Source organism: Bombyx mandarina, chromosome 11 (assembly GCF_030267445.1).
Source record: "Bombyx mandarina strain Sakado chromosome 11, ASM3026744v2".
Taxonomy (NCBI): domain Eukaryota; kingdom Metazoa; phylum Arthropoda; class Insecta; order Lepidoptera; family Bombycidae; genus Bombyx; species Bombyx mandarina.
The window spans coordinates 6,266,605-6,277,803 of record NC_143218.1 but is presented as its reverse complement, the minus strand read 5'-3'; the positions used below and the strand labels follow the sequence as shown (position 1 = coordinate 6,277,803).

At 38.6% G+C, this 11,199-nt stretch overlaps 1 long non-coding RNA gene across 1 annotated transcript in view; it reads left to right on the top strand.

Annotated features, from left to right (window-relative positions):
• The first annotated feature begins 691 nt into the window (after positions 1–691).
• LOC149501960 (uncharacterized) overlaps positions 692–11,199 on the top strand; it is a 396,223-nt gene continuing 385,715 nt past the window's right edge. Inside the window, exon 1 of the long non-coding RNA XR_016323750.1 lies at positions 692–830. This is a non-coding gene — a long non-coding RNA (uncharacterized LOC149501960). The remainder of the gene's footprint in view (positions 831–11,199) is intronic.

Sequence of the window (11,199 nt, the reverse complement as noted above, 5' to 3'; positions counted from 1 at the left end):
TCGAAATAAGTTTGAATTTCTTTCCGAACGAAATTTATAATTTTCCGTTCTACGCTGCGTTCAAAAGCTTTGAAAATCGATATTCACTTATTTTTCAATATTATTTTATTCTTTACTGTACACAAAACTATTTCGTCAAAAGGCACCATTTAAATTTCGTTACCTTTTAATATTTTAATAAAGCAATGAAGTAGGCCTTGCGGTATTAATATTATTGTATGTACTTTAGTGAAATTTATATCAAATTTAATTATTAAAATCACAGGTATTATAGTTATTAACATGTTAATACTAAAATTATATACGTATATGATCTTTACTACATTTAACTTTGACTGATTTTAAGTATTTTTTATATAATGTGTATGTGATTTTTGGTTACATCTTTACCCACAAAATTGCAGCGGCAGCGGAGACTTTATAGGATATTAAGGTAGTTTTCCAATTACAGAGCATAATGCGACTCAGTGACGCACAATGCCGAATTATGCTGAAGCTTAATTGGAATGTGAATTAGTTTTCAAATGCATCAGCAGAGTGCGCTAAGTTAGCACAGTTTTAATTAACATTGATTATTTCTAAGAAACTACGACGAAACGAAAGCCTTACAATTTTTTTCAACATTAAATAATATTACTAACGATAATATAAACAAAATTTCGATCAATGCCAACTTAAAGAAAAAACACTTGTCAATTTTCTGTCACTGAGTCGGTATCGATTGCGAGTATCACGCGAGAGCAGTACTTTTGAGAGTGCTCAATTGTGCGAAGCGTTGCTGTAGTTGGAACATTCAACGTTGAGCATTATGCCGCATAATGCGCTCTTGTGCTGTAATTGGAAAACTACCCTTATTTGCGCACTATTTTTGCTTTTATATGCTTTCGCATAAGTATCTCTATCTCATTGGTAATATATATATATATATATTTTTTTTATTGCCTATATTGGTGGACGAGCTCACAGCCCACCTGGTGTTAAGTGGTTACTGGAGGCCATAGACATCCACAACGTAAACGCGCCACCCACCTTGAGATATAAGTTCTAAGGTCTCAAGCATAGTTACAACTGCTACTCCACCCTTCAAACCGAAACGCACCACTGCTTCACGGTAGAAATAGGCAGGGTGGTGGTATTCTATCCGCGCGGACTCGCAAGAGGTCCTACTACCAGTAATTACGCAAATTATAATTTTGCGGGTTTGATTTTTATTACACGATGTTATTTCTTCACCGTGGAAGTCAATCGTGAGCCTTTGTGTAGTACTTATTTCATTAATAAAATTGGTACCCGCCTGAGATTCGAACACCGGTGCATCGCTCAACACGAATGCGCCGGACGTCATATCCGTTAGGCCACGACGACTTCGAAAGGTAAGCCACCTGGCTCGCACCTCTTTGATAGGATTATGACTTTCGTACAATCTTAAAAGCATATTATTGAACGCTGCTAATTTAGAGTTAATATAAAGACTAAACAGGCCAACCGATGTTCCCAAAACGAGTTTTCAAATCCGAGTATGTACGATCTTTTTCAAACATTTTTGTACTCCGCGCAAAGGATTGCTAAAATTCTCCTCTTCGTTCAATTTGAAACGCCTGAACAACGGAAAAGAATATTTCTATTTTAGAAGTCAGGCGCTTTTTAATAGCCTTATGTTAAACATAATACATATTATTATGTATATTGTATATAAGTTTACTATAACAGTTATATTTGAAAACTAATCGATTAGTGTTTTACGCCATTGGCATACGACATCGTCAAGACTATCGTGTACCTCGGCTCGATTAATTCGAATAGGGATGGATCGAAAGCCGAAATCAGGCGACGCATCCGAATGGCCAACTCCGCTATGAGCTGGGTAAACAAAATATGGAGGGATTGGAAGACACCCAAGAAGACTAAAGTTTGTTGGGACGGTCGTTTTCTTTATATTTTTGTATGGGGCTGAGACCTGGACCTTGAAAAAGTTTGACTGGCGACGCATAGACGCGTTTGAAATGTGGTGGTGGTGACGTTTGTTGCACATCCCTTGGACGGTTTTCCGGACGAACGCTTCCATCCTCAACGAGCTAAAAGTTGACCTGAGGCTATCCACCATAATAATACCTATGCCTATATAGAGCCTTATAAAGCCTATATAAAGAGTGCTCCAGCATTTTGGTCATATAGCAAGAAAACCCTCTGAGAACATGGAGAGACTCATAGTGATGGGTAAAGTGGACGGAAGACGATCCAGAGGTCGGAGCCAAAAAAGAGAGTGACCAAGTGTCCGAGTGTTTGGATACGAGACTGAGCCGCGGCCTTCACTGTGCCACTGACCGACTTTAAGTGGCTTCAAATTTAAATAAGGTCACAGGCGGGCGCATCACGAGGCTCAGCAATGAGCGGTCGACTCGACGAAATTCTGACAGTTATTTTCGGGTTACATTTGATCCATATTTGAATTTTGAACCAGTAATTTGAACATATTAATACTTCTAACAATAAATGCTTCGATTACAGATCAGTCTGCAGTCTGGGTCTTCGATTGCAGTCTGGGAGGCAAAACTTATTGAAAATAGAAAGTTTTGTCTTTTGAAGATGATCATTTGAATAGAACATAAAATATTTGACAGATGCTTCAATCTCGCTGACGGTATTTTCAAGAAAGTTTTGCATAAGTACAATTTTACTGGTAGGATATCAGCCCACTGAGATACTCGCCGGATCTTCTCAGTGGGTCCCGTTTCCGATCCGGTAGTAGATTCTGCGTAGCACGGTTCTTGCTAGGTAGGGTTCGTGTCAGCAACGTCGTCAGGTTTGAACTCCGTGAGCTCACCTACTAATTCGTCGAATCTAGAATAGTCCCTCGAGGTTATTAGAATAGGTAGGATGTCTTGTGTGTCCACACGGCTAGGTACCACCACCTTTCTGCCGTGAAGCAGTAATGCGTTTCGGTTTGAAGGGTGGGGCAGCCGTTGTACTGTAAGAACTGAGGCCTTAGAAATCAGATCTCAAGGTTGGTGGTGGCATTTACGTTGTAGATGTCTATGGGCTCCGGTATCCACTTAACACCAGGTGGGCCGTGAGCTCGTCCACCTACTTGATAAGGAATAAAAAAACATGTTCAGAACAGAGCATTTGGACTGTCGGTCTACTGAGCGAATGTCACCCCCACGCTAAAGACCTTCAATTTGTCTTTAACATCCAAAAGGAATCTGGCTGAGCCCTTGCTCGCCCACCTGCCCTTGTGAATCTGGAAAGGCCTACGGGCCACAAATAAATACTCAATCAAAAAAAAACATCCAAAAGGGCAATAAAGAAAACAGCACGTGTCTTTCTGAATATTCAGATGGATTGAGAAGATACATCACCTGGCTTTGAATCGATTTACGGTGTATAGTAAATTCAGTGTCACCCCTACTCTCTCCATCGAGACGGGTAAATCCTCAATTTGGTTCAGATTCAACGTAATCCTGCGTGAAGGAGTGACTTCCCTTGAATAAAGTAAATTGTAGAAGTTACGCCCTTACAAAACTTCTACGTTATCGTATAGTTCTTTGTTGTGAATGAAGTAAAGAGAAACTTACCTTTTATTCGTTCTTGTCATAACTATGGTTCTTAGAAGTCTTTACTGTCATTAGAAATAGGCAAAGGATCACTACGCCGTATGCCACATTTCGATGTGACGTGGTTGGATTGCGCTGATGGTATTCAAAAGTGGACTAAACATCGTTTGTTTTGATAAACTCTATTAGCATATTTATTTCATTATATATTTTAACTTATTAATAAAGTTACATAGAAAAATTACCTTACTTTATTATAGTGTTTGCCAAGTCTCTTTAACTTTACCGTTCCAAAGATATATGAGACATTTCATTCCGCTGGGCGAAGAGTACAATGAAAATTGCAATTTAAAAAAAAATTATAATTGAAATTTGAAACGTAAGCTCCTGTTTAATTAACCACAACAGCACGGAAGGGCCGAAGTCTTTCAAGCAATTAGCTCGAACTTTCTAAATTTGCATGTTATGGGAAAACTTTGTCGAGGCATTTGTTCGGGATCACTTTCGCAATTCACGTTTAATTATTCATTAAGTCTTTTTTTTAAACAAAAGTCGATTCGTGATTTTTAAACAGCTGTGTTTCATTTTGTACATTCGGTAGATTTTTTTTTTTAAAGATTTAGCGCTTGTGTAACTACTAATTACCCGATTTTAATTCATAAAAAAATTATTTGATAGGGAAAAATATGTAAGGAATTGTTATTTAAATATATTTTTATCCGACTGCCGAAGGAGATCAATAAGGTTTTTTGAGAGAGAGTATATTATTATATGTAATCATGTATATTTAGTTCTTTGGCATGCTTTACACTTCTGTTTGACGAATTCCAACATAACAATATTCATAACATAACAACATAACAATATCATTAGATTCATCACAGTTGTGCATTTCCGATCCTGCGGACCGAATGGAAAATAGTCGACGTCGCCCAAAACACGTCATTTCGGATCCTCCCGATCGACTAACGGTGCTTTTATGAACCTCAAGCACCGGTCATCGTTCTCGTCGAACTCGCTTGCGACGAAGGGCTCGGCGAGTAAATTAACCATATAATTAAGCATATTCGTTACATTATGTTCCATATGATTATTTTCAAATTAAATGCAAAATAAGAAATATAGCTCTTAACAATAACGGATCGCAGTATGGATGTGAAGTTCCTACAGTGGTAAAAGGAGATGACGCTAACAATACCTTACACAAGTCCTCACGGATGAAGCATATGCTACAAAGTACGCAGATAAACTAATTTCCTCCGTAGACGAAGAGGTTCCAAATAAGAGCTGAGATCGGGATTTGGCACGCGTTATACTGTTTGTGCGAATTCACGGCTTTTACGGAAATTCAATAGACAACATAATGTGAATTCCGAAGCTTCATGTTGGGCTGTAATACAAATCTATTCGGACTCAATTTTGTTCTCCGTAAAGTCGAAAACAAAAGATTCGTAAAAAGTACCGCACAAAATAAATTGGCGCTAAAACCCAACTGTCACATTAATCAATTTTCAACTTGACACGTGACGTTCTCTCGCCGTAGCTTTGATTGGGGAATGGCGCGCGTGTTTTTTACTGTCAAAGGAGTGTTTCGAAATAAAACGTTTTTTGTTCGAGTTTTGGATGCACTGAACCGATCGAGTTTCAATGGTAATTAATAAGTGTTTTATCGGTTTTTCTACTCGCGTTTTGGTCTCGACGAATGTTGTAAGAAGGGCCATCGTCCATGTATCTTTTGGAATCTCTGCACCTACAAAGATAATTCAGCTCTCATTGTATTTAAGTTCTGAGGTATTAAGGTCACTGGCTCTGGTAGCCACTTAACACATGGTATCTCGTAAGCTCGTTTACTTAAGGTGCATAGTGTAGGTATTTAATAATTTCTATTATGAAGTATTTCTATTCTATCTCCACACTTCTATGCATGAGCATTTTTAAACCGCGTTAACTCAAATTTGTATGAAGTTGTAGTAGATTCCCACCATTTGCCGCTAGGGGCGCTGTTCTAATAATTTTTTTTTTATTGCCCTTGTAGGCAGACGAGCATACGGCCGACCTGATGGTGACTGGTTACCGTCGCCCCTGGACTTCAGCAATGCCAAGGGCAGAGCCAAGCCGCTACCTACCGAACTACGAGTATGTCATACTTTGGAATTATACTCACGCATTATGGTTCCATCAAGATATGTTAAATGTACACATATGTAGCTTTTATGGGATTTCAATTTAACGACAGTTCTAAGAAAAGTAATGCAAATATTTATGTATGTCTATGCATTTCTATTCGATTGAGCTCCAAATGTACTGAAATGGTTGATGTGTGATTTTGTAAACGTAACTAATGGTTTCTGCTAACATGCTGCCGAATTTGTGGTGATGTGAGTGATATATAATATACCTATATAATTACCACCAAGCGCGGTTACGTCCGTGGACACCGTCAATAACAACGTTAACATGGAAACAGCATTAATACGAATTTCTTAACCAGCCATTTCTATGTTTGATGCGAAAAAGGACAATTGAATTGAATAAATCAACTTCGCCTCCATCTTTAACGCGATTTCTTTCTCGTTTCTTTTTTATATCTCTCTAGCTGCGCTCTAATGACTAATTGTATGAAAAGCTTGATGTCTTGAAACGTCTGTCATAGTACGTTCTTAGTACTACAAACAGGGAAGGTTTATCACTGGATGAGTGGTCCGCACGAGTAGGTACTACCACCCAGCCTATTTCTGCCGTGAAGCAGTAATGCGTTTCGGCTTGAAGGTTGGGGCAGCCGTTGTAACTGTACTGAGATCTTAGAACTTATATCTCAAGGTGGGTGGCGCATTTACATTGTAGATGTCTATGGGCTCCAGTAACCATTTAACACCAGGTGGGCTGTGAGCTCGTCCACCAATCGAAGCAATAAAAAAATATAGTATATAAGCCAGCAGTATACTTAGTCTGGCCATAAATACTGCAACCCTTTTATTTTATAGCCGATACCACATCCCTAGAATTATTGAGAAAATTCCACACAGTTAGAGTATTCTGTTTCCGCTATCTGACAATAGATGGTGTTGTACTTCTCGAGATGTTACTAGATCTAAATGTTACTAGATATATGTTCTTAGATGTTACTAAATCCTTCGATATTCGTTCGACTATTCGGCATAACAATATCATTCCAGTGGCTACAAACGTTTCTCGTAGAATCCTAGCCTACTGAGTTTCTCGCCGGATCTTCTCAGTGTGTCGCGTTTCCGATCCGGTGATAGATTCTGCGAAGTACGGCTCTTGCTAGGGTTCGTGTTAGCAACATCGTCAGGTTTGAGCCCCGTGAGCTCACCTACTAGCCCGGCCACGCTGAAATGGTCTCTATATAGTCCATCAGCTTAGGTAGGAAAAAAAAGAAAGTAGAAACGATGTGTTTAGAAAATGAATTAGATTGTAAATAATACGCAAGATCACGACGAATTTAACTAAGAGAATGCTTAGAATAACTGATTTAATTAGCAGAGTGACTTCGTCAATTTGTTAGCAGAACGCCCTCTCTGTTTAATTAGTTGATTAGGAGTGACTCCGCGTTACTGTCTGCAGTTTACAAATTGTTTTAGTTAATTTAATGAATTGTCCCTCTTAATCACGGAGTTTGCGCGTTAGAGTTGTATGGGAGAATCGACAATGCATTTACTTTTCTTTATTGCTCTTATAGATAGACGAACATACGGCCCATTTAAGGTGAGTAGTTACCGTCGTCCATGGACTTCAGCAATGCCAGGTGCAGAGCCAAGCCGCTGCTTACTATAATTTTTTTGTCAATTATGTCCTCATGAACTGCGTTAAAATACCATTGTGATCCCGCTTATTTCACTCTTTGAAAGACACAGCCGGCTTCACTTACGAAAAATGATAATCCGTGTAATTAAAAACGAATTTGTGTGAGTTTGTCGGTTTGCGACTACGAAACACAAGGTACAGTTTTTGTAGGCTCTCCAGGGACACTTCTGTCGTGGCAGTACTATCAACGTGCCATACGTAGTTATAAGATTTTTTTTTATTTTTTTCATTAAATTCGCGATAGGCACAATACTCACAATGCGCGTAACCGGGTTCCACATGTTTTTCACGTGACCTGGTTATAGATTTTCGAAGAAATCGAAAAAGCAAAGATCTTCTACCGAGCGTATGAAATTGCTCGGTAGACCGCCGGGCCGAATTTTGTTGTTCGGAACTTGTATGCCTCAACATATATCTTGAAATTTTTCATAATGTGATTCAAGCATCGGTTAATTATTATTTTTTCTATGACAGTTATCCGTTACACATTTAACTCAATTTATAGATTTATTTAGAGATACAATTATGCCTTGTCAGCATTCATAATATGTTCATAATAATATATTCTATCCGAGTGGGTCTGAATATGAACATGGAAAAAACAAAAATTATGTTGAATGCTCATGTAGCGCCCACTCCAGTAAAAATCGGAAGCTCTATGCTCGAAGTTGTTGACGAGTATATTTACCTGGGACACACTGTCCAGCTAGGTAAGTCCAACTCCGAAAAACAGGTCAACCGTCGAATCCAACTCGGATGGGCAGCGTTCGGAAAGTTACGTAAAATCTTCTCATCACAAATACCACAGTGTCTCAAGACGAAAGTCTTTACCAGTGTGTGTTGCCAGTGATGACATATGAGACGTGGTCGTTCGCAATGGACCTTATGAGAAGGCTCAAGGTCACCCAAAAAGCAACGGAGAGGGCTATGCTCGGAGTTTCCCTGCGAGATGAAATCAGAAATGAGGAGATTCGCAGGAAAACCATGGTAATCGATATAGCCCAAAGGATTGCGACGTTGAAGTGGCAGTGGGCAGGGCACATTGCTCGTAGAACGGAAGGTTGTTGGGGCCAGAAAGTTCTTGAGTGGCGACTGCGTACCGGAAGACGTAGCGTGGGTAGGACTCCCACAAGAAGGACCGACGATCTATCGAGGTCCGCGGGGATCCGCTAGATGCAGGCAGCGCAGGACCGGTCTTTGTGGCGAGGCTTGGGGAAGGCCTATGTCCAGCAGGGGACGTCTGTGGGCTGATAAGAAGAAGAAGCCTTCATGTTTTATTGTAGGCATGTTACGAAACACGAGCTCATTAAAACGACACAAATTTCTGTTGAACTTCGTAAATTAATATTGCTTTTATGTCTGCAAAGGAGCGGTCGCTTTTTTGCGTCTTTTTATCAAAAATCCATCAGATTCAGTAAGTGTATAAAGAACCCGTCTCTCCCCTCGGACTTCGCAGTCAGACTCGCTACGTGATATGAAATCTAAAAGTTTCAATTTCCCCTCCGATCGAGCGGTCCTGTAAGTATTAATTTCGAATTTTTTACAGTCAGCGAAGTCTGTCTGTTGGCTGCGGATATGAAAATGGAAATATGATGGCAGAGAGTATGAGCCGAACTTAGCTTTAGCTATTTGTTACTAAAACCGGATATTTGTTACTAAAACTTTAGCTATTTGTTACTAAAACTTTTACTGGTGGTAGGACCTCTTGTGAGTCCGCACGGGTAGGTACCACCACCTCACCTATTTCTGCAGTGAAGCAGTAATGCGTTTCGGTTTGAAGGGTGAGGCAGCCGTTGTAACTATACTGAGACCATATAACTTATATCTCAAGATGGGCGGCGCATTTACGTTCTAGATGTCTATGGGCTCCAGTAACCACTTAACACCAGGTAGGCTGTGAGCTCGTCAACCCATCTAAGCAATAAAAAATGAATTCTATCTATTTATATCTATACAATATCTGAAATAAATGAATGAAAATAAAGGGTGCTTGCTCCGCGCATTTGATGCTTGGTTCATCTACAGTACGATCCTGTATAGTCTGCTCTGTGTAGGATACCTTCAGATACAAAGTTATAAATTCAATAGCATTAGTAATGGCAGTACTTTACGAAAAAATTCAATATGATAACAAAAAAAGATGTGTGGTATCGTGGGACACCGGATAGGAACGAAGTTCCTTATTATAAAAATATTCATTTTAAGTTCTATTCGAGGTATAAAGAAAATAATTATTCGGGTATACATTTTTTATTATGATTTTTTTATTGATAAAAATAAATAAAAAACTATTTGCCAAAGTTATCAACTTTATTTCATTCGCAATTATTTATAAAAAAAAAATATAATAATAATATACAAAGAAACAGCTATTTATATGAATAATAATAATAACCGTCATCACGTAGACTATACATTAGACACTGTATAGTCATCATACTAAGACTATACATAAAAAAGTGTCGTGACAACTTTTCGTAAGAATTTTTTCCGTCTAGCCCCCTTTCACAACGCGCGATAAGGAACTTCGTTCCAAAAAATCGGTTGTCTGTAAATTCGGTTTACTGACAATAGTTGAACGTGATAACGTCATAAGAAAATACTGATGGAATGGTTTCATTTTTCAAAAGAAAATTTTAATTTTATTTGTTTGATAGATTTTTTGTATGGACAATTGACACCATATTCACTTTTCACTGCACTTCATACTTGACGAAAACATGTAAATGTATTATTGTATAGTAGCTGTCCACGCGGATGCATCGCTCACTCAGGTAGGAGCGAGACAGATGTCGAACGCTGCCGAACGCGGAGGCCGATTGTGCTTCTTTGTCGCTCGTTGCGCGCTCTCGCTTGCACTTCAAGCCTTAAATGGAACGCCTCAATGAGTCATGTTTTTTCGTGCGTGCAGCCGGCTCCATCGAATTATAAGACGTTGTCACGTCAAAAATTTACTCTAATATGTTATCGACCAACACTTCCGGCCTCACATAATTAATTATTTACACATAATTAAATAATCAGCAGAATAATTAAGATGAACAATGTTTAATATTACATACTAAGTTTGTATTTAAATAGGTCAAGATGATTGTATAAATACCGGCGGTTAGCATATCTCTATGGCATTCGTATTCTACCCATCGTAACGTGTACTAAAGAGAATATAATATTTCGTGTGGATGTAAATTGTCTCGATTGTCGCCGCCACCCTGAGGATCCGTTTATAAATATGAATAGTCATTTATTCGGTTTTCATGAAATATTAGGCATTCATAAACAGTATTATAATTACGATTACACTCTTTTATTCGTAAAATATTTTTAATAATTATGTAAATTTATATTTTCTTAATAAAATAGTAAAAGAGAATCAAGCCGAAAGTGTTGCTCGCTCAATACATGTCACGAAACTTCGGAGAATGCCAGTAGTAATGATTTACTTCGAAGACAGGATTGCAGACAGACAAATATCCGACTGAAAACGGAAGCGGATATAAACTCGGTGGAGCCACGAAACTTGTGGTGTGGTGACGAGTTAATTGTTCTATCTTATTTTGTTTTATTGTCATTAACATTGTAACGCTAGAAAAATTTAAATTAATTTTTTTTTTTAATGAATGCCCTCTAGCGTATACGTGGCGCAGTGTGGGAAATAATATGATTATGAATCACTGCTTAGTGCACTTATTGGACACTGCATGGCGTGACCGTGCTATCTTGTCTGTGGTTCGAGGGTGAGATTGTCACAGCACTATAGGTGGAACATTCAAGAACCGTAAGATTATTCTTATAAAAGGACAAGTCACTTTGTCCGAAG